The following is a 27,773-nucleotide window of genomic DNA, read 5'->3' as shown; positions in this document are numbered from 1 at the left end:
GAAAAGACTGCCAACACCAAAGATCTCTCTCACCCCAGTAGTGCTCTCTCCAATAGGCAGAAGATACAGAAGCTTGAACATGCACCTACAGGTTCAAGAACAGCTGCTTCCTTACTTTACCATGGTTGTGAGTATGTTTATCAAGCTGGGAAGTTGATTTGCAGACATTTCATCCCCTGACTAGGTGACATTTTCAGTGCTTTGGAACTTCCTGTGAAGTGCTGCAGTCCTGTCTCTTCTGGAATTTATTTGGTTCTGTTCCTGCTGCTTTTGGTTGCCAGTTCCAGTTGTTCATTGTAGTGGGCAGTGTACTGGGTCTGAGTCGATGTGTTTGTTGTTGGAGTCCGTGGATGAGTGCCACGCTTCTAGATATTCTCTAACTGTCCTCGGTTTAACTTGTTCTAGGATCGTTGCGTTGTCCCAATCGAATTTGTGGCCTTTGTCATCTTGTGAATAGCTACTAGGGATAGATGGTCGTGGCATTTAGTGGCTAGTTGATGTCCGTGGATCCAGATTGCTTGTTGTCTGCCCGTTTGCATACCATGTCCAAACCTGTCACAATCTTGTAGTTGGTTGCCAGCACAGATTACAGTTCTTCAACTGTGGTGAGCTGTTGTCTGATCATGGCTGTCGGTTTATGGGCCATCATAGACTGCTGAAAGGACCTCACTAACTTCAAATAATGTTGATCATGATCTGTGCACCTGTTGTGCAGCCATAACGTTGTATGCCCCACTCTGTCAAAGTAATCTTGTAGCTAAATCTTGTCATACCCCTCTGCTTCCTAAAATGTGTGGTTGCCAGCACAGGTTACAGTTCTCCAACTGTGGCCGAACCAGAACTTGGTACAGTTTGGTACACCAACTGCTCTGCCCAAGACCATAAGGAACTACGATCTGTATATCCCTTTTTGCTATGGTCTGCCAGTACTGCTTGCAAAACAAAACTTTTCACTGTATTTATGTACACGTGACTACAGTAAATCAAAATAGATTTCTTCAATCAACCTTCTCTTTTACTTCAAAGAGTGCAGTTAGATTAATCAACTGTAACTATTTTTTTTGACTAATGTGTATTGGATTTCCTTAAACCACCCTCCATGTGTGCGATCTATTTTCTGGATTACATGTATACTGACTATTGACATTAAACTGACTAGAAATCAGAGGGATCTTCAGGTAGAAATAAATCACAAAAAATAGTGAGGCAGGTTAGTAGTGCAATAAACAAAAATAAATAGAAGAGGGTTAAATTCTAGATGAATGGGATTGAAAAATGCACAGATTATGCTGAACTTGTACAGAACTTCACTTACACCACCAAAGATCAGCATTGTGAATAGTTCTTCTAGCCATTTTATTAAAAAAGCAATGAACATATTGAATAGGGTGCATAGAAGATATATTCAAACTATATCAGAACAGAGCAGTTACTCCTATCAAGGAAGGTTGGACAAGCTGAGCTCTCATCTCCAGAAAAGAGAAGATTGAAAACTACCTGACTGTACAAGACGACAACATCAGATGGACATGGAGAAGATTATTCTACTGAGGATGGCATAAGACTTGGGGTCATGAACGCAAGAAAGTGATTAGTAAATCTAATATGGAATCAAAGAGAAATGTCGTTGTCCACAGAGTGGTTAGATTGCAGAGGCCAGTTCACTCAAACTAACATTTTCTGTCTCCAACATGATAACATGCAAATAAAAGAATCATACACAAAGTACTGGAGCAACTCAGAACTGGGACCATCTATGGAGAGAGAAAAACAGAGGTTGTCCAAAATACAACTTTACTTGGAAATAGTTCCCACAGGTGCTGCCAGATGAGCTGGGTTTCTCCAGCACTTGCTATTTTTATTTCAGATCCCCAACATTTGCAATACTTGGTTTTTACTAATGCAGTCATAGAATGGTTAAGCACAAAGAGAGACCATTTGGCAAGTTGTGACTATACTGGCTCTCCAAAAGGAATAATTCCCTTGTCTTCTCCCTTCAGCATTTCATATTCATATTAATTAATGTCAAATAATAATCAAAATAAACATTTTATAAATATAAAATTCACAGCATGAAGAAATCATGTTTTTGATTACGTTTTTGATTCTCGAGGGCAGTAAATGCTGGCCTTGCCTGTTACATTTGTATCTCAAACAAATTTTAAAAACTGTTCATGCTCTTGGACAGAAAGGTAATTAGCAATCATTAACAATTATTAAAATTATGCTACAACTTATTAGTCCTAAATATAAGTGGCAGGCTTAAGTTTAAGTATCCAACAACTTAATGATGACCAACATACACTGATGGTGAAGATGACAGTGAAATGTCATTTTCTCCGTGCCTACCGATTACTCAAAGGAATGTATTCTGAGCTGCCTTATTGATTAGTCTGCGACAACAAATGGAAACCTCCTTAAATTGTCAGATATAAAATCCGACATGAGAACAGGAGTAGCAGATTAGCCTCTGATCTGGACTGTGGGGGTAGTTGGAAAAAGGTCTCCGGGGTTAAAAGTTAACTTTTTTTCCTACAGATGCAAGATGAGTATTTATGGTGTTTCTTTTTTGCTTTTATTTTAGATATCAAGAATGCACAGTATTTTACTTCTGTAATAGAATTCAAACAATGAGACCCAAATCCTTCAATTAACTTACATCTGTTCCCATTATTGTTTCGACAAAATCTTTGATGTAGAAAAAGATTGCAATAGGCTAAAATGATAAATAATTTTAAACGGAGCAAGTCATAATGCTGTTTTATTGAAGAAAAACATTTGCAGCCCACAGCAAAACCTCCAGGTGCAATGTTTTTAAAGCCCACACACTGTGAAGATCAATTGATTAAGATTTTTAAAGGCCTTTTCTGTGAAGCTGGTTCTGCTAATACTTGCTTTAATTAATTTTAGTGCACGTCATTATATTTGCTCCAGGTTCTATAGGTACCAAAAGGAATTCTCGGAATTGATGTGCTCGGAGGAAGATAAGGATGTTAGAGAGATGTCTTAGCTATATGACAGCTTCATAAACATGCCCTCAGCCTCTATGCTCTCCAACTGCCATTCAGATTGTGACATGTGAAGAGGGGAAGGGAACATAAAAACCAAAATACTATGAATGCTGGAAATCAAAAGTAAAAACCAAAATAAAGTCAGAAAAGCTCAAAAAGTCTAGCAGCATCTGTGGAGAGAGGCAAAGTTTAGAACATCAAACAATACAGTACGGACCTTGCAGCCCACAATAGTGCACCAAACATGATGCCAAATACCTTCTGCCTGACCTTGGCTGATATCCCTCCATTACTTGCTTATTCATGTGCTTAACTCGAAGATCTTAAATGCTCCTGTCATATCTGCCTACACCATCACTCCTGGCAGCATGTTCCAGACTCCTGTATTAAAAAAATACTCTCTGTATTAAAAAAAAACTTACCCCTCACATCTCCTTTGAACTTTGCCCCCTCACCTAAATGCATGCCCCCTAGTATTTGACATTTAAATTCTGGGGAAAAAAATTATTCTGGCCATCAACCCTATCTATGCACCTCATAATTTTATAAACTTCTTTCAAGTCTTCCCTCTGCCTCCACTACTCCAGGTAAAGCAACCAGAGGTTTTTTTAGCCTCGCCTCATGGCTCATACCCTCTAATCCAGGCAGCATCATGGTGAACCTACCTTCTGCACCCTCCCCAAAGCTTCCACATCCTTCCTGTATTCTAAGCGTGGCCTAACCAAAGTCTGATAAAGCTGCAACATGACATCCTGACTCTTGTACTCAAAGCCCCAACGAATAAAGAAAAGCATGCCGTATGCCCTCTTTACCACCCTATCTATTTGTGTGGCTACTTTCAGGGAGCTATGGGTTTGAACCCCAAGATCTTTCGGTACATCACTGCTTTTCAGGGTCCTGCCATTAAATGTTAAGGAAAAATATACAGTTAATCTCCCAAAGTGCAGCACCTCACACTTGCCCAGATTAAACTCCATCTGCCATTTTTCTGCCCATATCTGATAACCTTCTACACCATTCACAACTCCTTCAATCTTGGTGTCATCTGCAAGCTGACGAACATATGTTTTGATTTAAGTCATTTATATAAATCACAAACAACACGGATCCCTATGGAACATCACTCGTCACAGACTTCTAGCCAGAAAAACGCCTTTTCACCACTTCCCGCTTTCTTATATGGGTAAGCCAATTCTGATGCCAATTGGCCAAGTCACCATGGATCCCACGCATCTTAATTTTCTGGATCAGTCTAATGTGATGGACCTTGTTGAAAACCCCTCTAAAATCCACGTAGACTACATCTACTGCTCCAACCTCCTCTCACCTTTTGTCACCTTCTTGAAAAATTCAATTAAGTTAGTAAGACATGACCTGTTCCACACAAAGCCCCGCTGAAGATCATGAGAGGCACGGATAGGATAAATAAGCAAAGTCTCTTCCCTGGGGTGGGGAGTGAGTCCAGAACTAGAGGGCATAGGTTTAGGGTGAGAGGGGAAAGATATAAAAGAGACCTAAGGGGCAACTTTTTCACACAGAGGGTGGTACGTGTATGGAATGAGCTGCCAGAGGAAGTGGTGGAGGCAAGTACAATTGCAACATTTAAAAGGCATCTGGATGGGAATATGAATAGGAAGGGTTTGGAGGGATATGGGCCAGGTGCTGGCAGGTGGGACTAAATTGGGATATCTGGTCAGCATGGGTAAGTTGGACCGAAGGGTCTGTTTCCATGCTGTACATCTCTATGACCCTATGACTGTCCCTAATTCAGCCATGCTTTTCCAAATGCATGTAAATCCCATCTCTAAGAAATACCTCCAACAAGTGACTCATCAGTTTATTGTTTCCTGGATTATCCCTATTCCCCTTCTTAAACAGATGAACAACATTGGCAACTTGCCAGTCCTCCAGGACCTCTCCAGTGGCTAGCAAGGATACAACAATCCTGGTCAAGGCCATAGCAATCTCCTCCCTTGCCTCTCTCAATAAACCTGGGGTAGGTCCCATCAGACCCTGTGGGCACATCCACCTTAATGGTCTTCAAGAGACATAACCACCGCTTCTTTCTTAATCTCAAAATGCCCTAGCATATTAGCATGATCACTATCCTCCTCATCCTTCTCCTGGCTGAATGGCCGATTCCTGCTCCCATTTTCCAGTTTTCCTGTTAACAACATTTTCAACTTGCCCTACCACATTCAATAAGTTTGCACACACATACCGCCAGAATCATTTATATTATCTGCATAGTGTCAAAAACGATGCTATTCCCTAGTGCAGCAAGAAAGCATTTGTTTATGAAATACTCTTAATATAAATTCTTCCAAAGCACTTCTCAGCAGCATTAGCAAACAAATTTGTTACTGAGGTACTTCAGGAAATATATAGGGCAAGGTGAGGTTCACTTTATAAGGAGAGATTAAGAGAGAATAGTAGAAAGGTTTAGAGAATAAGGTCCCTCAGCTTCGGTCCCAAATTTGGGCCACCAATGATATATTTAGGACTTCAGATTTGTAGGGCTTGGGAGGTAACAGAGAAATGGAGGAGAAAGGACATAGTCAGCATCAGAGATGTACAGCACAGAAACAGACTCTTGGGTCCAACTCGTCCATGTCAACCAGATATCCTAAATAAATCTAGTCCCATTTGCCAGCACTTGGCCCATATCCATCTAAACCCTTCCTATGCATTTTCCCAACCAGGTGCCTTTTAAATGCTGTAATTGTACCAGCCTCCACCACTTCCTCTGGCAGCTCATTTCATATATGCTCCACCCTCTGTTTGAAAAAGTTGCCTTTTAGGTCCCTTTAAATTAGAGGTTAGCATCTCTGCCTCACAGTGCCAGGGACCCAGGTTTGATTTCAGCCTCAGGTGACTGTCTGTGTGGAGTTTACATATTCTTCCAGTGTCTGCGTGGGTTTCCCCTGGGTGCTCCAGTTTCCTCCCGCAAGCCAAAGGTAAATTGGCCATGCTAAATTGCTCATACAGTGTTCCAGGGGATGTAGGTTAGGTGCATTAGTCAGGGGGTAAATGTAGAGTAATAGGTATATCCGTCTGGGTGTGTTTCTCTTCAGAGGGTTGGTGTGGACTTGTTGAGCCAAATTACCTGTTTTCATACTGTTGGGATTCAGTGATTCCAAACCTATGCTCTCTTGTTCTGGACTTCCTCACCCCAGGGAAAAGACATTGGCTGTTTACCCTATCCATGCCCCTCATGGTTTTATAAATCTCTATAAGGTCACCTCTCAGCCTCCGACGCTCCAGGGCAAACAGCCCCAGCCTATTCAGCCTCTGCCAGTACCTCAAATCCTCAAACCCTGGCAACATCCTTGAAAATCTTCTCTAAACCCTTTCAAATTTCACGGCAGGGGAGAGACCAGAATTGCACACAATATTTCAGAAGTGGCCTAACCAATGTCCTGTACAGCTGCAACATGACCTCCCAATGAAGGAGCCTCAAACAAATATGAGAATTCTAAAGCAGAGGTGTCGTCAGTCTGGAGCCAACATAGATCAACAGGCACAGAAAAAGCTTGGTTAATGGGACATGGTGTGATTTAGGATGTCGAAGACCTCAAATTCACAAACAGTGAATAGGAAAAAGCTGGCCAGGTGAATATTTGAATAACCAAGTATAGAGATAAAGACATGGATGAGGGTTTCACCAGTCAATGAGTGAAAATGAGAGACAGGGTAATTATGCAACAACTGTTGTTGAGTGCATGAAAAAAAAACTTGCAGTAATTTTCATTATCACTGAATGTCCTGAAAAACTTAAGAGTCAAAAAGTACAGTTCTGGAAAAGCACAGCCAATCAGTCAGCATACGAGGAGTATGAGAGTTGACTTTTCAAGCATAAACTCTTCATCAGGAATGATGCAGAACTTCTACTCGAAACGTCGACTCTCCTGCTCCTCGGATGTTGCCTGACTGGCTGTGCTTTTCCAGCACCATACTTTTTGACTCTGATCTCCAGCATCTGGAGTCCTCACTTTCTCTGCCCTGAAAAATGTTACAGCCAATTAAAAACTTTTTGGAATGTCGTCACTGCTGTAATGTGTGAAACACAGCACCAGCAATATGCTCAACCAAATCCCACAAAAAACAAATGTGATAAAGGCCAGATAATCAGTTTTATATAAATGTAGCTGAAAATGTGTTGCTGGAAAGCGCAGCAGGTCAGGCAGCAAAGGAACAGGAGAATCGACGTTTCGGGCATAAGCCCTTCTTCAGGAATCTTTATATAAATGTAGATCAAGGGATAAATGTTGGCCAGGGATAACTTACCTGTCCTCTTTAAAAAGCATGTTATGATTTTTCTACATATATCTGAGCAGACAGATGGGGCCTTGGTCTAACATCTTGGGGCGGCATGATGGCACAGTGGTTAGCACTGCCGCCTCCAGTACTGTGGAGTTTGCATATTCTCCCAGTGTCTGCGTGGGTTTCCTCCCACAATCCAAAGATGTGCAGGTCAGGTGAATTGGCCACGTTAAATTGCCCATAGTGTTAGGTGCATAAGTCAGAGGAACACAAGTCTGGGTGGATTACTCTTCGGAGGGTCAGTGTGGACAGGTTGGGCCGAAGGGCCTGTTTCCACACTGTAGGGAATCTAATCTAAAATAGGGAATCTAATTTTATTTCTAAAAAACACATTGATGCCTCCAACAGTGCACTGGTCTTTCAAAACTGCAATGGGGCATCAGCTTTCTTGTTCATGCTCAAGCCATAGAGTGCAGCTCAAACTCGAAACCTTGTAATTCAAAGGCCAGAGTTTAACCAGCCAAGCCACAGCTAGCAAACAAGGCACACTGAGGGAAACAAATGGTATGAGGATAGAGTGGGAGAGTTGAGCTAGATAGGCCATGCTGATCATGGACTCTGCCTCATACTTACGTTATAATTAGAAAATTAAAGTGAACACAGTCTTGGCAATGGAGCAAATATGCAGCTAAAAGCTTATCTCGAGGTCAAAACGTACGAGAAAGTAAATGGGTTGTTATGCCTCAAACAGAAATTGGGGGAAGATATGAAGTTGATGGTTAAGGGAAGGAGAGGAGTCTGTGGCCAAGACTGAAGGCTTCGGGTTTATCAATTCTTAGTTGGAAGAACTTTTTACTCATCAGGATAAGGTGGCAAATAGGGAGCATGAAAAATCAAAGGCAGTGGATTGGCTGTGGAGAAGTAAAAGTATTGCTGGAGTTGTGCGAAAATCTCCCTCATTTTGAGTTGAAGCAATCTATTTAACAGCATCTTATCTGTTGATGTATTCAACATGTCTCCAATTTATTCTCTTTGATCTCAGGGCACCAGCCAAAGCTATGGCATATCCATTTTTCCCTGCATAAAATGGAGAGTACTTTGAACAAGTACTCCCCACAGATAGCCGTTCTGTTTTAAGTGCAGTTTTCACAAAATTGATGCTACTAAATATGATTTTGCCCTCAAGCCAGATGTATAAACCAAGTTTAAGTTGACAATTCCCTCAGTAGACTTTTCAAGAGTATTTGCTGTCAAATTGAACTCGACAGTTGCCATCTGAGTATATTTTCTATCCTCAATTAGAAGAGCTCACATTCAGTAAAGAACCTCAAAGAATACAAGTCAAAGGAGAGGGTAAAACAATAATCACAATAGACAGCTTGCTGTAGCCAATTTTACATCCATGCTCAAGAAGTTTCTTCTTGATTTGATTCAAACAGCTAGTAAGCTTGTTTCAATCAAAAAATAATTTACTGATTATATAAAGAAAATCAGCACCAAGCAAATCACACATACTCTTGACTTGAAAGCCTTGCTTGTCTATGAAAAGGCAACATTTTGCTGAGTTAACAATGAAGAAATTGCTTCATTACATGGAATTCTGGTGCCACTTCCATGTGTACAGAAGTTAAGTTTCTTGTACAATAACTTCTATTTTGAGCTTTGTAATGTGAATTTGCTTCATGAATAAAGATCACCACTTTGTTACAATTATGGTGTAACTTCATTTATTATATAAACTAAAAGCTTATTACCTTTATACTGAAGATATTTAAGTTGTTCCATGTAATACACTGTCAAGAAGTAAATTAACAGATTACCAAAGGCAATCTTGTACCATTATTCACTCGTGTCCATCTTTAAAATTGCCCTACCCAATCACTGAAGAAAGATTTCGAAGACTAAGGTCATTGCATGGACAAAGCAACATATTTCAGCTAAAGAGAAGACAATCTGTTTAATACAGCTACACTCGAATTGCTTTTGTGATGACAGTACATTAAAATTCTCATTGAATATTCATAGAATTCCTGACAAGACACAGTGACATATAATCCTGGTTTCAGCAGGCAAGAGCGCATTGTTCTTCTCGTGATATCTTAAGATACAAAACATAATAGGTTGAATTTTTCATTAATGAAGGTCTAAAATCTATCACATTTTCACTTGTTATTTAAGGTTAGAAATGACAAAGATAAACTGTACTTGAGACAGTGGCATGTGCCTTCCAAAAGGAAAGTGTTGGATCTCACCCCGAATGGAAAAATCACCAAGTAGGTTCAGTCTTAATTCAGTGAAAATAGGGAATAAGGAAAAACAGCACAACTCCTTGAACTGACTTTCAATGCATTGATGAGTAATCAAATAGGTAATACAAGGATGTACGCACAAGTCAATAAAGTGAAGTGTCAATTTAAAAAACATCAGAAAATGATTTAAACATGAAAAGTGTCCAAAGCACCAAGTTCCAGTCTCATCACATAGTCAACCATATTTCATGACATTTTAACCAATTTAAAGATCTAACAGAAAGTATTATTTTGTAAACAAAAACCCCAAATTGCACAATAATGGGAACATTTGTTTGAGAAGCACGGCAGCTCAGCAGTTAGCACCGTTGCCTTAAAGTGCCAGGGACCCAGGTTTGATTCCACGCTAAGGCGACTGTCTATGTGGAGTACATACATATTCAACATGTCTGCGTGGGCTTCTTCCAGATGCTCTGGTTTCCTCCCATAGTCTAAAGGTGTGCAGGTTAGGTGGTGGATTGGGAACGCTAAATTGCCTGTAGTATTTGGGGATGTGCAGGCTAGGTGGACTACCCATGGGAAATAAGGGGTTACAGAGTAGGTGGATGGGTGGGATGCTTTTTGGAGGGTTGGTGTGGACTCGCTGAGCCAATTGGCTTGCTTCCACACTGTAGCAATTCTATGAGTTCTATGAAAACCGTTCACAGTAATTCCAGCTCTAGAAGTAAAGAAGGGAATCCTTTCCTGACTGTCCACTTCCCAAAATTAACAATCCAAGTTGAAAAAAGGCAAACCAAGAGTACAAATTTTATTCCAGCTGACTAATGATTCCTTATGCAATCGAATGCCAAGGTTCAGTTTAGAATTTATGTTGGATCACAGGTTTCAGAAACAAATAAATGAAATGGGTCTGGTTCTGTGCTGTACATCTCTATGACTCAATAAATTAACATAAACTGAAATGCACCTGGTTCATGATTCAAGGAACTCGAACTTCCAAACCAATCATCATCAGTAGCCTAAAACAGAAATTGCACAAAATCCTAAATCTCCTATCACATACAACCAATGCGTAAAGCCTAACTAACAACCTTCATTCATCTTGGATCTCGTAATTCACAATGTAAAACTCACCAAGCTTCATCTACAGTGGGACATTGTAGCCTATCGCAAGGATTAAAGACAGAATACACACAGAAAAACTGAAAAACAAACTATCCGGAGCATGCCTATACCATATAAAAAGTATTACAAGTTTAATTATTTTCTTAACCATGCAGCAATGAAAAATAATGACCTGCTTTGTTCAATGTACTTTTGAGCATTGAATAGGAAATGGCATACTCCTGTAGAAACTTGCCCTGGCACTGGTTCTACAAAATTAACAACAGTTTAGTATTGTAAGCTAAAGAAGAGATATAGCAGTGTAATAAAAATCAATAAACAAAGTCTCATCTACCTTTATAGCTTTAATGAAATCCACTCAGGATGTCAAGAGATAAAATATTTTTTTTATATTACCTACTCGGAGAATCAATGTAGTGGACAACACACTGTCAGATATGGTTTCAACTACAAATTTGATTTGTACCTGTATCTTAAGGAAGGGAAAAACTTGAAAACAACACCTCACAACAACTGTGTTTCATATACGGAGGAACAAATCTCAAGTGGTTAACCAGCACGTGGTTGAACCTGGTGTTAAATTCCCTTCAACGGACAATAATAATTGCTTGGTCATCCGATCATCTCGAGTTGCAATTAGCTCACATTGCTAGAGATATCTGTGGAAAATTTGCTGAGCATTTAAATGCATGCATATACTGCTTTGAACTCAGTAAAAATGTCCTCCGATGTTTTAAAGAAGTGTTTTCAGCAATCAAAACCTGACATTGGGCCGCACCAGTAATTTGAACAGACGGATAAAGATTTGGGGAAGCTATAAATCGAACCTGTAGGGAGGGGACAGGTGAAGAAAATTGAAGTTGGAAATTCCAGACCATGGGGCCCAAGTAACAAAGGGCAAAGCCATTATTGGTGGGGCAATTCAAATTTAGCATGTCTAAAAAGGCAGAACTGGTGAACTGCAGAAATCAAAGGGTTCTAGGAGAAGGAAAGTTGTGAAAACAAGAACCAAAATTTTAAAATCAAGATTTTATAGTTCGAAAGTTGCCAGAATTGTTAAGCAAGATATGGTGACAGAATGGACTTGGTGTGAGTTACTTTTTGGGTGCTTATGGATGAGCTCAGGTTTAGAGAGTGGTGGAAAGTGGGACTGAGAACGGAATAAAATAGTCTGGAGGTGAAACAAAAAGGACTTGAATGAATAGATACTAAAGTAATGAATTCGGGTATCAGAAGCAATGCTGTCATGTAAAGTGCACAGATTTTAAATGTAATGACCAGAGCAGGATATTTACTCTCCAGGATCATTCAGCAGCATCAGAACTGACTGAACCTTGAAAAGGACAGCTGCCAATCTACGTTTGCAGTGGGTAGTGAGAAAACAATCACAACCACAAGCAAGAAAATCTACTTGCCTTTTCCCTCACCAATCGACCTGCTACAAAAGCATTTGTCCATGCAGCTTTGATGATGTATTTTCCACTTCACAAAAAATACCCTCCTATCACGTTGCACAGCATGCAATAGCAGAATGAGGGTATGCAAGGGCACCAGGGAGTAGCACCAAACATACCACTGCCAAACTGGTGAAGCAGAAACACAGGGTTTATACCTGCTCAATAGGTGAAAGCAACATTTAAAGACAAAGTCAAGTGATTCCACAAATTTGGATCAAATCAAAGATCTGAAGTCAGAGTCCGACAGCACGGAGACAGACCCTTTGGTCCAAAGTGATCCACCCCGACCAAAATGTCCATTCACTCTCACCCCATATCCTTCTAATTCTTTCCTGTTCATGTATTTGTCTAAACAGCATTTAAATGTTGTTAATGTACCTGCCTCAACCACTCCTGCTGGCAGCTCACTCCATATGCTTCCCACCATCTGTGTAAAAAGCATGCCCCTCAAGTTCCCTTTTATTATTTCCCCTCTAACCTTAAACTGATGCTCTCTAGTTCTAAATTCCCCAACCCTGTGAAAAAGACTGATTGCATTCACCCTATCCAGGCCTCTCATGATCTCATATACTTCCATGTGATCCACCCCTCAGACTCCTATACTCAAAGAAAAAAAGTCCTAGCTTATCCAACCTTTCCCTGTAACTCAGACCATTGATTCTTGGCAACATCCTTGTAAATTTCTTCTGCACGGTTTCCAGTTTAATATCATCCTTCCTTTAGCAAGGTGACCAAAACTGATCACACTATTCCAAATGCGGCCTCACCAATGTTTTGTGCAACTGCAACACAAGTTCCCATTTCTATACTTAATGCCCTGTTGGAAATGGTGATTGACAATTAAAAAAACAAACAGGAAGAGACATGTCCATTAACAGCCCCATCCTCAATGATGGCAGAATCTGTACAAAGGTGGAAAAGACAGGCTGGTGGTTTTATAAATATCTTCAGGCAGGTGTGCATAATGGATGATCTACCTCAACACCTTCATGAAGTTCCTAGAACCACAATCTTCAGCCATATTGATTTAAAAGAGATACGTCAAGAAACAGTTAAATGTGCCTGATACAGCAAAAGATTATGGGACCAAAGAAAATCCCTGTTGTGGTGCTGAAGAGCCAGCCAGACCATTTGCCAAACTGCACCAACACCAAGAAATAACAACACAACCTATGTTCAAATATCAGCAAAGAGTTGAAAGTTGCCATTAGTCTATTAAAAAGACACTTCTAAATAACTGGGTCATATATGATCAGTTTGGGTTCCACTGCAAGCTTCAACCCTCATCACAGCCTTGCTCCAAAAGTGGACTGCAGAATCCAATGCTAGAAAGGATGCAAGAGTGTCCTCAATCATGAGGTACCAAGAACCCAGTGCAAAAAATTAACTCACTGGGCAACAAGTGAATAACTTGTTAAGTGACTGGAGCCATACCAAGCAACAACTGAGAGGTTAGCAATTGTCAGGAGCGGAAATCAGTTCATGTGCAAAACATTGCTCCAGGGTTTCTTCAGGTCAATGTTTCAAAGCTGAACAATTTTCAACAAAGATCTACACACCATCATGAAGTCAGAAGTGGGGATGGACAGTGAAGAAGATTATGGATTAGTGGTGTTGGAAGAGCACAGCAGTTCAGGCAGCATCCAAGGAGCAGCGAAATCGATGTTTCGGGCAAAAGCCCTTCATCCTGATGAAGGGCTTTTGCCCAAAACGTCGATTTCCCTGCTCCTTGGATGCTGCCTGAACTGCTGTGCTCTTCCGGCACCACTAATGCTGAATCTGGTTTCCAGCATCTGAAGTCATTGTTTTTATCTCAGTGAAGAAGGTTATCTAAGAGTATAACGGGATGTTGACCAACTGGGCCAGTGGACCGAGGAATGATAGATGGAAGTTAATGCAAATAAATACAAGATGTTGCATTTTGATAAGACATATCAGGACAAGACTTACAGCACTTAAATGGTAAGCCCCTGGGAGTGTTGCCGAACACAGAAACCTAGGGGTGCAGGTGCATAGTTCCTTGAAAGTGGTGTCACAAAGACAGAGTGGTGAAGAAAGCATTTGGCAGGCTTGCCCTCATCAGTTAGAGCACTGAGTACGGGAGTTGTGAGATCATGTCAGGGCTGTACAAGACATTGATAAGGTCACTTTCAGAATACTACGTACAATTCTTTGAACTTGTTGAGGTTTATAAAACCATGGAGGGCATGGATAAAGTTGCCTAGCCAAGGTCTTTTCCCCAGGGCAGGAGTGGCCAAAATTAGAGGGCATAGGTTTAAGGTGAGAGGGGACAAATTTAAAAGGGTCCTGAGGGGCGACTTTTCACACAGAGGGTGGTACGTATATGGAATGAGTTGCTAGAGGAAGTGGTAGAGGTGGGTACAACTGCTACATTTAAAAAGGCATTTGGACAGGTGAATATCAGAAACAGGACATTCATTGATCCCAGGCCTGAACACAAAGCAGTCCTCGACACTGGCCTTCACAGCGTGATCCTTAATACTGAACGATGTCAGAGTCTCAGTCCAGCAAGCTCTCAGAGCCTCTAATAGTACCTTGATCTTAAACATACACCTTCTTGTTCTTAATTCTTCGATCAAAGAGAAAAGTTCATTTATCATCTGCTTTAGTCTGACTCCTCACAATTTGGCATCTCCATGAAGAGAGAATCTAACCACCTCACCATAGCATTACTATCGTAAAATCTCCCAGTGACAAACATCTTGGTGATTGCCATTAATCAGAAATTGAACTGGACTAACCACGTAAATATTGTGGCTGCAAAAGCAGGAGGAAGGCTGAAAATTGTCTGGTGAATAACTTGCTTCCAGGCTCCCCTAAGAACAAGTCATTAGTATGGAGGAATACTCCCCACCTGCCAACAATGACTCCAACAACAATCAAAAAGCTCAAAACCTTCTAAATCAAAGCAGTCAGCTTGATCGACACGCATCACCACCCTAAATATTCACCTCGTCCCTTTGTATCATCACTACAATGTAGAATACCATTTATGAGTGCCTCAAGTCAGCAAAGCTTGATCAACATTATCTTTCAAACACACAAGGAAGGAAATGGACAACAGGCTCATGGGAATGCAATAATCTTCCAACAAGATGCATTGTCCCTACTTGGAATTATGTCACTACTCCTGCAAGGTTGGTGTGTCAAAATTCTGGATCTTCTATAGCTCAGTAGGAATACTTCCACCACAAAAATCAACAGCAATAAGGTGGCTCATAACCACTTTACAGCCAATTTAGAGTGGTCAATAAACATGGTCTTGCCAGTGATTCCCACATCCAACGAACAAATAAATAAAAATTGGGTCTCCATCGTTCTGGGTTTGCAAATGTCAGTCTTGCAAGTTACCAAGTGATCCCACCTGGAAGTACATTTCTTAAGATTAATAGCCTGTGCCCTGTATCAGATGTCACATAATGCTTTCATATCACAAGGCAAAAGAGAAGAGCTAAAATTTAAAGCTATGTCCCCACCCTGATGGCTAGTGGGGGCAGCATGTAAAATCAGATGCCAGGCAGCGGAACTCAACTGGTCATTGACCCACTCCCAGCGATATCTTCGCATAATGAAGGAAGTGTCGACAGCCAATTAACCAATGGGCCAACTAAAGCACTTGACTGTCCAAACCACACGAAGAGCCGATAATTGGGCTGGAAGGTTTTGCCGATCTTTTGTTGGGACGCTTTGTGCCGAGAGGCAATGCTCAATTTGGACCCCCACCTCTCTTCCCCTTCAGTACCTCCTCCACGTTCTACTCTCTCCAGCTCCAATTAAAAGGCCCAATGGCCATTAAAACATGGCAGCTACTCAGCACAGATTGGGCTCAGCCCAGATTTGTTGATGCCACAAACATTAGATCAATGGCTCTTTTATAAATTGTGCCTGAAGTACACAGAACTGTAGACCAGTAGAATTCTTTCAAATGATGGAAAAGTGATGTAAATTTTCAAGTTTACAATTATGGCCATAGGCAAGGAGGAGATGTTTCTGGACTTCAAGAAATGTAACAAGATCTAACTGTAACCACAAATGCAAAATAAATACATATTAAGGTTCACTTTAAAAGTATTACCAGCTGTTTAAAACAAAATATTCTTGGCCATTTGTTTAACATTTGTTGCTTAAAATGATGTAAAATATATTTCGATATCTGGACATATACATTGGGAAAAACAAAATCACACTTGCCTTACTGACTGGTGCACGACTGCATGTGTAGAGGCCTTGCTTGACGTGCATTTGAAAGACGCTGTGTTTGCAATTTCTAAATAGTGCAAGTTTAGGCAATTTTGATCTTGAACAGAAAAATGTAAATCATCAGAAATTAATTAAGCTTTTGTAGCTATTTCTGAACACTGACTGTCAAACTGCATAGGGACAATAGGAAACTATTTAGCACTTGGAGCTTATTTTGGCATTTAATGAGATCACGGCTGCAACCCAACTGCATGTACGATCTTTATCCAATATTCTTCAATAGATTTTTCATTCATTTGAACTCCCCATGATAGGGTCATTCAGAAAGTAAGGAGGCATGGGAGACAAGGAAACTTGTCTGTCTGGATACAGAATTGGCTGGCCCATAGAAGACAGAGTTTGGTAGTACATGGAAATTATTCATCCTGGATCTTGGTGACCAGTGGTGTTCCACAGGGATCTGTTCTGGGACCTCTGCTCTTCGTGATTTTTACAAATGACTTGGATGAGGAAGTAAAGGATGGGTTAATATGTTTTCTGATGACACGAAGGTTGGTGGAGTTGAGGCAAGTGTGGAGGGCTGTTGTAAGTTGCAACGGGACATGGTCAGGATGAGAAGTGGCAGATGGAGTTCAACCTGGAAAAGTGTGAAGTAATTCATTTTCAAAGGTCAAATTTGACTTGACTGTAGATTACAAGGTTAAAGGCAGATTCTTGGCAGTGTGGAGGAACAGAGGGACCTTGGGTTCCACGTCCGTGGATCCCTCAAAATTGCCACTCAAGTTGACAGGATTGTTAAGAAGGCATATGATGTGTTGGCTTGCATAATCAGGGGGTTGAGTTTAAGAGCCAGGAGGTTATGTTTCAGCTATATAGAGCCCTGGTTAGACCACACTTGAAATATTGTGTTCCGTTCTGGTCACTTCATTCCTGGAAGGATGTGGATTTACCAGGAAATATAGCCTGGACTATAAAGAAAGGTTGAGGGAGCTAGAGCTTTTCTCATTGGAGTGAATAAGGATGAGAAGTGACTTGATAGAGATGTACAGGATGTTGAGACATATAGATAGAGTGGATAGCCAGAGACTTTCTCCCAAGTGGAAATGGCTATCGTGAGGGGGCATAATTTTAAGGCAATTGGAGGAAAGTTTAGGGGAGATGTCAGAGGTTGGTTCTTTACTCAGATTGGTGGAATGCACTGCCAGTAGTGGCAGCAGAGTCAAATATATTAGGGACATTTAAGCAACTCTTGTATAGGCACAAGGAGGATAGTAAAATGTAGGGTACATAGTTTAATTTGATCGAGGGCCGAAGGGCTTGTACTGTGCTCTACTGTTCTATTGGCTTCAAATTTACAATGGGTTGAAGATCGGTCACCGTTTTTGCAGAAAATTATCAAGTCAGACATAATTAAAACAATCATACAGACGCAAAGACAACAAGAAAACTGAGGAAATACTTAAAGTGTCAGGCAGCATCTGCAAAGCGATAAACTGCGTTCATGCTTTAGATCTGTGAATCTAATGTTCCTGTACGATTCAGAGATGTACAGCAGATTCCTCAAAATATTGGAGGGATACTGTTTCCAATTACTCTGTCATTTTGCAACATGGTGACTAGAACAGCACACTATTTTAAATACGGTCCAACCAAGGTTCAATACATGGTTTGTACATCTTGCCTATTTTCCAAATCTATCCATCGAGAAATGAAATCTGTTTTGTCTTTTGTTTCAGAAAACGGCCACGCTAGTCTGTAGTGATGCTGCATAGGCAGTCCCTGTGTTACAAACAGGTTCCATTCTTGAGTGCATTCGTAAGTTGATTTCCATGCAAGTCAAGACACAATGCAGTACAATATAAAACAGCCGTACACAAGTACAAACAAACATTCTCATTAGATTTTTAAAATTAATGTTAATACAGCCCTGCACAGTATCTTGCTCACAAGTACACAGATTCTGACATTCGTAAATTCAGGACCACCTGTACACTGATTCCTTTGTCCTGTCCCCAGCCTGGACCAACACTTTCCAAGTAAGGTTACTTCACTACTTTCACTACCATTTGTATCGTCTCATTTAATTGGTGTTGAGTCATTGTCAATTGTCAGAAAAACCCACCTGGCTTACTAATGCTCTTCATGGAAGGAAATCTGCCATCACCACCTGGTCTGGCCTACATGTGGCTTCACACCAAGGGGAATGTGGATGACTTTCAATGCACTTGACTACCCTCGAAAATGGCTGATCAAGCCATTCCGTTGTATCAATTGCTACAAAATTTCAGCAAATAAAGTGAAACTGAACTAAAACCTGGCATCGAGCTAGGTACTGGAAAAGACAACAGTAGAAACGATCTTGTTAACCTTCAAAGTTCTCCTGACTGACATTTGGAGGATAGTGCCAAAATTGGGAGAGTTGTCTCAGAGACTCATCAATCATCAACCTGACATACTCATTTCATGCAATCATAGCTGACAGACAATGCCCCAGGTACCACCATCACAACAACAGAAATTCACCAAAGATCCTTAGACAGCACCTTCCAAGCATATTACCAATTCCATCTAGCAGGACAAGAGCACAGATACATGGAAACACCACCATCTGCAAGATCCCCTCCAAGCCACTCGCCATCCTGACTTGGAAATATATTGCTATTCCTTCACTGTTGCTGAGTCAAAATCATGGAATTCTCTCCCTAAGGTCATTGTGGGTCAACCTACAGCACATGGACAAGAAGGCAGCTTAGCACCGCCTTCAATGGAAACTAGGAATGGGCAACAAATTACACTTGTCCACAAGTGAATAAAAAAGTCAGAATGGAATGCAAATTGGAAGGGAACTTGCAGCATCCAGGTTTAGAGCTATATTACCATTCCTTCTTGTGTTGGCATTATTAAGCTAAGTGACAATTCCCACCTGGTGTAAAAGTCAGTTTTGTATTTGTTTCAAACTGCTGAATCACACAGAACTCCACAAATAGCTGGAACAAATTAAAACTGTCTCTCACTCCTGCTTCTTTGCCAATGTTTAGGAATTCATTTTTTGGAAGGGAAGAAACTTAAGACGTACTAAACTCTCATGATAATCGGTTAGCGCATTCAACCAACATTACTTTAATCTCTATACCAACTCATTCAAATTAAATGGTAAAGTGAACAAAATGAAAGAAAGGAACAAAGACTATTTTGCAATTATATAGCATCTTTCAAAGCCTCAGGAGATCATAAAGTGCTGTACAGCCAATCAAACACTTATGGTTTACATTAAAATGTTGCAAAATAGGAATTACAACAGCCAATTTGTGCTTAGCAAGCTCCCATAAATAGCAACTTCATTAATGACTGGATGGTCTGTTTTAACTGATTTTTATTATGGATGAAATATCAGCTTGAACACCAGGGACAACTATCCAACTCTGAACCAGTACCATGGGTTTTTTATATGTCCAGATGAGAACACATGTAGTGTTTTGACTCATATCATCAGGCTCCATTTAAATGCTGTTACAGCCATTTATATTTATTAATCTCTTGATGACAATTGTGAATAACAGCCTCAATGCATCAAATGTATTAAGCATTGACAGAAAAATGAACATTGTTTATGTTCGTAGCCAACAAATGGCTTCCAAACAACATTTGTTTTTCATCACTGACATCCCAATAATGCATGATGATAACAAAAATACCGACATGGAAAATTGGAGTCAAATATTCCAACGAAAACACCCACCTGCACAACCTCCTCTTTGTACTGAGCAATTTGAGATGCTTCAAATGCGTATAAACATAAGCAGAAATAGAACAAATTGCACACGACTAACACAAATAGTCACAACATGAAGTCTGCTTTTTGATGAAGCGACTTAAAAACATTCCTCATTTGCTTCAAATATTTAAAATATCACACAAACAAAACTTTGACTTAAATCATGAAAGCAGGACATATGTCATGCTACTATAAGCATAGCTAACAACATTATTCTTTAAGCCCTTGAAAACTGAAACTCCTAACTTAGTCACTTCAGAAGTAGATAATTTCTTATGAAAATGGAAAACAGATGTTGCCAAAACTACATTCAGGTGGCAACTTTATACTCTCTCCAAGTTCAGCAAGTCGATGAGTTGCTGCCCCACAATATATTTTGACCTCACTTAATGGGGTCTGAAAACACTAATTTTATATCCAAGGACTTAAATTGGCAAAAGTTTAAAAAAAACCTCTTTGTATCAATTTCGTGTCACCAAAATTTAGTCTTGTAATGTCTGTTAAGATCAATATTGTATAATTTTGTTGTAGTAATCAAAAGCATAAGTGACATCTGAAGTAGTGATGCACATTCTCACAAACCTATATAAACACCGCAGTGAAGTTTAATGTGCAGTGGATTAAAGTTACACCCCTTTTAATTATATGACCATATCAACAGGCATGCTCCTACTCCAAACCAGTTGGACAGAAAGAGGCTATTGACACTGTTTAGAGTGCAAAGCAGTCTTTAGTTGTCCTATTCTTCAAACCACATATCAAGATGAAGAAGGTGCTTACTTAGTGTCCTCGACAGTTCCAATTCTCTACTGACAGGGCCTCACCAGGTCAGAATCCACAGACATCAGAAGACCCTATGCTGCATGTTTAATGAAAGAAATCACTGGCTTTATGAGAGCATTTTCCCAAAAACATAAAATAGTCGCTTAAAAAAAATTGCAGCATTGGAACAGATATTAGCAGCCAATACACCAAGTGAAATTTAGCTGCTTAAAACACCAGACTTCCAACTGTGAGGAGCCTGTGGTGCAGTGGTCCTATCCCTACCTCTGGGACAGAGGATGTGAACTGAAGACCATAAATCCATAAAGACAGAGGAGCAAATATTAGGCCTTTGAGCCCATTGAGTCTACTCCGTCGTTCAATTATGGTTGATTGGGGTTGAGAAACCTTTCTCCCATTTACTCCCCATTAACCTTGATACTCAAGAACCTGTCTCAGTCTTAAATATACTCAATAACCTGGTCTCCACAGCCTTCTGTGGCAACAAATTCCATAGATTCCCATTCTCTGGCTGTAGAAGTTTCTCCTTATCTCAGTTCCAAAAGTCTTCCCTTTAGATTAAGACTGTGGCCTCGGGCCCTAGACTCTCCTACCAAATGGAAACATCTTCCCAACATCTATTCTGTCCAGGCCATTCAGTATTCTGTACGTTTCAATTAGATCCCCCACATCCTTCTAAACTCCATTGAGTATAAACCTAGAGTCCTTAAATGTTTCTCAGACAGAGTCATAGAGATGTACAGCAAGGAAACAGACCCTTCGATCCAACTCATCCATGCCGACAAGATATCCTGTTAAGCTTTTCATTCAAGAACCATTCCCATGAACCTCCTCCGAACATGATCCAGGCCAGTATATCCTTCCTGAGATATGGAGCCCAAAACTGCAAACAATACTCAAAATGTCATCTGACCAGAGCCTGAAAGAGCCTCAGAAGTACATCCCTGCTTTTATATTGAGAGGACTTGGATATAAATGTATCACTGCATTTGTCTTCCAAATTACTGACTCAATCTGCATTTTTACCTTGAGAGAATCCTGGACTAGAATTCCCAACTCTCTTTGCACTTCAGACATCAGAATTTTCACCCCATTTTTCCTCCCAAAGTGGATGACCTCACACTTTCCCACATTGGGCAAAGAAGTGGCTGATGGAGAACAACCTCCTAACCTGTCCAAATCCTTCTGCAGCCTCCCCGCCTCCTCCATACTACCTGCTTGTCTACCTATCTTCATATCATCTGAAAAACTTAGCCAGAATGCCATCAGTTCCTTCATCTACATCATTAATGTATAGTGAAAAGTTGTGGTCCTAACACTGAGCCTTATGGAAGGCCACTTGTCACCGGCTTCTATCCCGAGAAGGATCCTTTTATTGCCACTCACTGCTTTCTGCCAGACAGCCAAGTTTCAATCCATGCGAGCAACCTGCTTCTCTACTCTATCTTAGCCTCCTGTGCGGCACCTTGTCAAAGGTCTTCTTGAATTCCAGGTAGATAACATCTACAGAGGAACCTCAATTATTCGAAGGACAGGGGTGGGGGAGTATTTTGTTCGGTTAATTGAATTCCAGATAATCAAATGCCAGATAACGTGGTTTAGCCAAGTATTGGGACTTTGCAATCTTGCCAGATAATCCAAAATTCGGATAAACGAATGCCAGATAAAGAGGTTCCTGTGTGTTGGCTTCCCTTGGTCTAACCTGCCTGTTACTTCCTCAAAGGATCCTAGCAGATTTGTCAGGCATGACCTCCCCTTGATGACACCATGCTGACTTTGCCCTATTTTGCTGCACGCTTTCAAGGATTCAGAAATCTCATCCTTCACAATGGATTTCAGGATTTTACCCACGACCAAGGTTAGGCGATTTGGTCTGTAATTCTCCATCTTTTGATTTACTCCTTTTTTAATCAGGGGTTTTACATTAGTGGTTTTCCAATCATCACCTGTCCCAGAGCAGAGTTATAAAATATTCCATTGGGTCATCTCTACTTTGATATCTAGTTGCAACAATTACTAGCTATGAAAGTGTTCACTTCACACTGTTCAAAACTGCAGTTTCCATTCACTCCTTGAAAGAAGTACTGTGACAAGATCATAAAAAAAAACTGATGTGTAAACAGCTCTCTCATCTGAGGTAATGATTTAAAAAAAAACAAAGCTTATGCCATCAAAATTATGGAAAATGGGAGAAAAATAATCAATAACATTAATGCTGACATTTGCAGAATGCAGAACATTGAGCAGATGGCCTGACGAACAGGAAATCTGAATCTAAAGTAACATTATCAGGTTAATATGATGTTAGCGTATCTATATCGAACTACAAGCTGATATTTTTCCCCGATAATGTATTACAGCCACAGTTCAACTGAACACTATCTCTCCTAATCCAAGCAAACCAAAACCATGCATCTTTCAGAGTTACTTTTAACTAGAAGCATTAATTTTAGCCATGACAGATATATACAAATTGTTAATGAGGATATATAAATCCATCTGTTGTGTCACTATTCTAAACAAAAGTATTATTATCACAGATTCACATAGCACAGAAAAGGCCCTTCAGCCCATTCAGTCTGCACTGACGTAACTACCACTACCACTTGCCCCATATCCTTGAATGTAAAGATATTTGGAGTACTCATTCAAATTTTTTTTTCAAAGAAGGTTCTAGGGTTTCCAGCCTTCACTACCTTCCCAGATAGTACATTCCAAATTCCCACCAGCACTGAGTGAAAAAGATTTTTCCCCAAATCCCCTCAATCTCCGGCTCCTTTACACTAAAACTATGCCCTCTCATGACTAACCCCTCAAACAAGGGGAACAGCTAGTCTCGACTCACTCTGTCCACACCCCTCATAATCCTGTACATCTCAATCATGCTCCCTCTCAGCCTTCTCTGCTCACATCCTTCCTGTAATGATGTGACCAGAACTGCACACAGTATTCCAGTTGTGGTCCGACTACAGTTGGCAGAACTGTATATGGATTCCTGAAGAAGGGCTTCTGCCCGAAACGTCGATTCTCCTGTTCCCTGGATGCTGCCTGACCTGCTGCGCTTTTCCAGCAACACATTTTCAGCTCTGATCTCCAGCATCTGCAGACCTCACTTTCTCCTCAAAGAACTGTATATTATCTCCTTGCTCTCATACTCGATGACATGATTGATGAAAGCAAGTGTCCCATATGCAATCTTAGCTATCCTATTCATATGCCAACTTTGAGGTCTGTGAATAATAACCCCAAGGTCACTCTGTTCTTCTAAGCTATCCAGTGTCCCATTATTCATTAAATGCACCCTCATCTTGGTTCTTCTTCCAAAGTGCATCACTTTGCACTTATTAGGGTTAAGTACCATCTGCCACTGCTCTGCCCATCTGATCAACCCACTGTTAACATGGAATTTCCAAAGCTTTTAAAGTCTGACTGTTTACAGAGCTTCACAGTGGTGAAAGAGACTATTCCCACCAGCCTACATGCAAACTCAATGCCGATTTTCACCAATCGTACAGAACAATCCCAAAAGTCAATGTACATTAAGTAATTAGTGGGCGGCAAGGTGGCACAGTGGTTAGCACTGCTGCCTCACAGCGCCAGAGAACCGAGTTCAATTCCCACCTCAGGCAACTGTCTGTGTGGAGTTTGCACATTCTCCCTGTGTCTGCGTGGGTTTCCCCCCAGTGCTCCAGTTTCCTCCCACAGTCCAAAAATGTGCAAGTTAGGTGAATTGGCCATGCTAAATTGCCCGTAGCATTAGGTGAAGGGGTAAATGTAGGGGAATGGGTCTGGGTGGGTTGCGCTTCGGCGGGTCGGTGTGGACTTGTTGGGCCGAAGGGCCTGTTTCCACACTAAAAGTAATCTAATCTAATCAATTGATAAGTTTTACTAGTAACTTAAAAGATCATTTTTATTTAACAAAAGATTACTGTTGGGTTTCCATTGCAGCAAGGTGAGGATACCAAAATGTACTTTTGTTTTTAATTTGCTTTGGGATAAATTTTTAATATTCTAAGAGTCTGTAAAACTTATCAAATATTATTCAAATATTATCCATGACCTTTCATTTTCCCACAGCCATCCAATGCACCCTTGCTTGATGGATTTGCCTGCATCACACAATCTCAGCATGGCTTGGCTCGTTGCATTCTCAGCTCTAGGTCAGATGGTGTCAATTCAAAGCATTGTACCAGTTTTCAAGTGCCTTACTGATGTCAACTTTGCATTGCAGCACCAAGGAAACACATTCTTCACATGTCTTTGTTAAAAGTTGCAACCATTACAGTAATTATCTAATTGCACCTTACTAAAAATAATAATTTACATGGCACATCTCTATCAAAAGAGTAGGTCCAAAGCACACCGCAGAGAAAAAAAAATCATATAAACAGGTGTTCGTAGATCAAGGAGATATTGGGCTCCATTTTACTTCAGGAGCGTAACAAATCCCTCACCTTTTAAAATTCTGCCCTATCCAATGTAAAGGTCAGGGGTAAGCCCAAACTGTAAAATAAATGTTGCCTGATGTATCTCAAGCACAGGCAGTCTCTGGGTTCCATCACAAGTTCATTTTTGCACACAAATGGCAAAATGGTGCAGGACAATATAAATCAGCCATTCAGAAGTATGAGGAAACTTTCAGATGTCAGATTTTTAAAATGTACTCCTGTGGAATCATGTTCGGAAGCGAGATGCTGGTAAATCGGGGACACCCCCCTGCATTAACATCTCATGATTAGTGTTCAAATTCATTGAATTTCTTGCATTCACTCCCCACAAAAATTCACTTTTGATTCTTCCTTGCTAAGAATTTCACACTTTCCAGTCATATGCATTTTCTTCCCACTTGAATTGGTCTCCATCTTTTGTAACCTCTTTGTTTGTACCTAACAGCTTAGTTGTCCACTTGATTGTGTACTGCCTTGGAAAGACCAAGTCTTTTTACTTCTCTGTATTTTTAAATTGTGAATTAAACTGTTGTAGAAAAATGATGAATTGCTTCTTGTTTTGAAAGCAAATAATCTGACATGCATTAAAAGCACCATTTCCTCAGGTGCTTGTTCACGCAGTAATTGAAGTGTAGATCATGCATGACATGGAGCTGAAGGGTTGGGCTCAAATGGACCATTGATAGACAACAAGCAGCTGACTGGTCTATGGACCTGTGACCAGGAATCAATAACAAAGGCCCGCGAACAATTACATGATCAATTCTCATGTAGCTGAACAGCTTGAGGCTGTGAATACAATAATGAGAAGCATTCAGACTTGAGATTGTATTCTTACAGTAGGAAAAACATACCCTTGAGTCCAACTCGTCCATGCCGACCAGATATCCTAAATTAATCTCATCCCATTTGCCAGCACTTGGCCCACATCCATCTAAACCCTCCCCATTCATATACCCAACCAGGTGCCTTTTAAATGCTGTAATTGTATCAGCGTTCACCACTTCCTCTGGCAGCTCATTCCATATGCATACCATCCTCTGCGTGAAGAAGTTAACCCTTCGATCATTTTTAAATCTGTTACCTCTCACTCTAAACCTATGCCCTCTAATTCTGGACTCACCCAACCCAGTGAAATGACCTTGTCTGTTTACCTTATCCATCCCTCATGATTTTATAAACTTGGATAAGGTCACCCCTCAGCCTCTGACGCTCCAGGGAAAATAGCCCCAGTCTATTCAGCCTCTCCCTATAGCTCAAACCCTCCAACCCTGGCAACTTCAAAATCTATTCGGGGATAGTCTGGATCCTAACTTTTATCGAATTTAGAGATGTATTAAAGGTGTTGCATTCCAGATGTGATTCAGTTGGTCAAACTACTAAGTGTTAAGTAAAATACACTTTATTCTTATAACACAGCTTAAATGCAAACAACAAAAAAAGAAGAACTGGCATAACTTTAAATCTATTGAAATACTTAAAGTATTGAAAGACATCTCATCAACTGTTTTCAAAAAAAGCAGCATTCCATAAACACACCCTTGGCAAAGGCAAATTCAGCAAAATAGATTTTATTCACTTGATATCTCCTCCAGCTCAGGAGAAGGAACAGCGACAGAGTGAATCGAGCAGCAGAGAGAGAACTGTACCTAGCAGCTTCAACTTCAAAACCCCAGCTTCAACAACTGAAAACAAAAACCAAAACCCTGGTTCTGTGTGAACCTGATCCCACCCCTCATGCTTCTTTTGTCTAATAAAAAAAAACCCAAAGCTATTTACTCTGCTTTCCATGGCACAGACACCTCACCACTCTTCAAGAGAAACAGGACAGAACAAATTGGTCTTAAAGGCCCATATCGTGACGCGAATCATCTCAGAAACCCCATGAACAGAGACAAGGTGCCTTCCCAGTCTTGCCCACTGTTCATAATACCTTTGTTTTTTTTGCCCATCTTCATATGAGTATAAGAGGGAGTTTATAAGGTGATTAGAGTTGAGTTACTTAAAATGAATATTAAACCTTCTTAAAAACAGAAATCTTGTCTATGCTTTCTTTCAATTTTGGTCAAAAATAAAAGCAAGTTGGGGAATTCTATGTCTGATGGCTGCAGGAATAGTGAAGCAGCCAACCACATATACCTAAGTCTGTCTTCGATGTGTATTCTAAATAGCAGAGGCCCAATGATTGACTATAAAAAGATGCATATTATCTAAATCATGAAAGGTTGTAGAGCTCTGAAATGCAGAGTGTATGAATTGCAGAAGTTTATAAGGCAAGTACACTATGTAATCAGGAAAGCTTATAAACTGTTGTGTGAGAGAAACTGAATGCAAGAGTTGGAATGTTATGATTAGATTAGATTAGATTACTTACAGTGTGGAAACAGGCCCTTCGGCCCAACAAGTCCACATCAACCCACCGAAGCGCAACCCACCCAGAA

At 40.5% G+C, this 27,773-nt stretch overlaps 1 protein-coding gene across 8 annotated transcripts in view; it reads right to left on the bottom strand.

The window, feature by feature from the left end:
• The window catches only part of ctbp1 (C-terminal binding protein 1), a 326,682-nt gene that overhangs the window by 141,400 nt on the left and 157,509 nt on the right, over positions 1-27,773 (bottom strand). Inside the window, exon 1 of one of the 8 annotated variants that reach the window (XM_087991198.1) lies at positions 10,983-11,007. The exons of the other annotated variants lie outside the window; for them this stretch is intronic. The gene's annotated coding sequence lies outside the window, so the exon portion shown is untranslated. Of the gene's footprint in view, positions 1-10,982; positions 11,008-27,773 lie in introns of those variants that run through there. 8 annotated transcript variants of the gene reach the window in all.

This window comes from Chiloscyllium plagiosum, unplaced genomic scaffold (genome assembly GCF_037043375.1).
Source record: "Chiloscyllium plagiosum isolate Xiang-an unplaced genomic scaffold, Cpla_swu_hap1 HiC_scaffold_1, whole genome shotgun sequence".
Taxonomy (NCBI): domain Eukaryota; kingdom Metazoa; phylum Chordata; class Chondrichthyes; order Orectolobiformes; family Hemiscylliidae; genus Chiloscyllium; species Chiloscyllium plagiosum.
The sequence above is the reverse complement of the archived record's forward strand: the minus strand, read 5'-3'. Positions and strand labels throughout refer to the sequence as shown.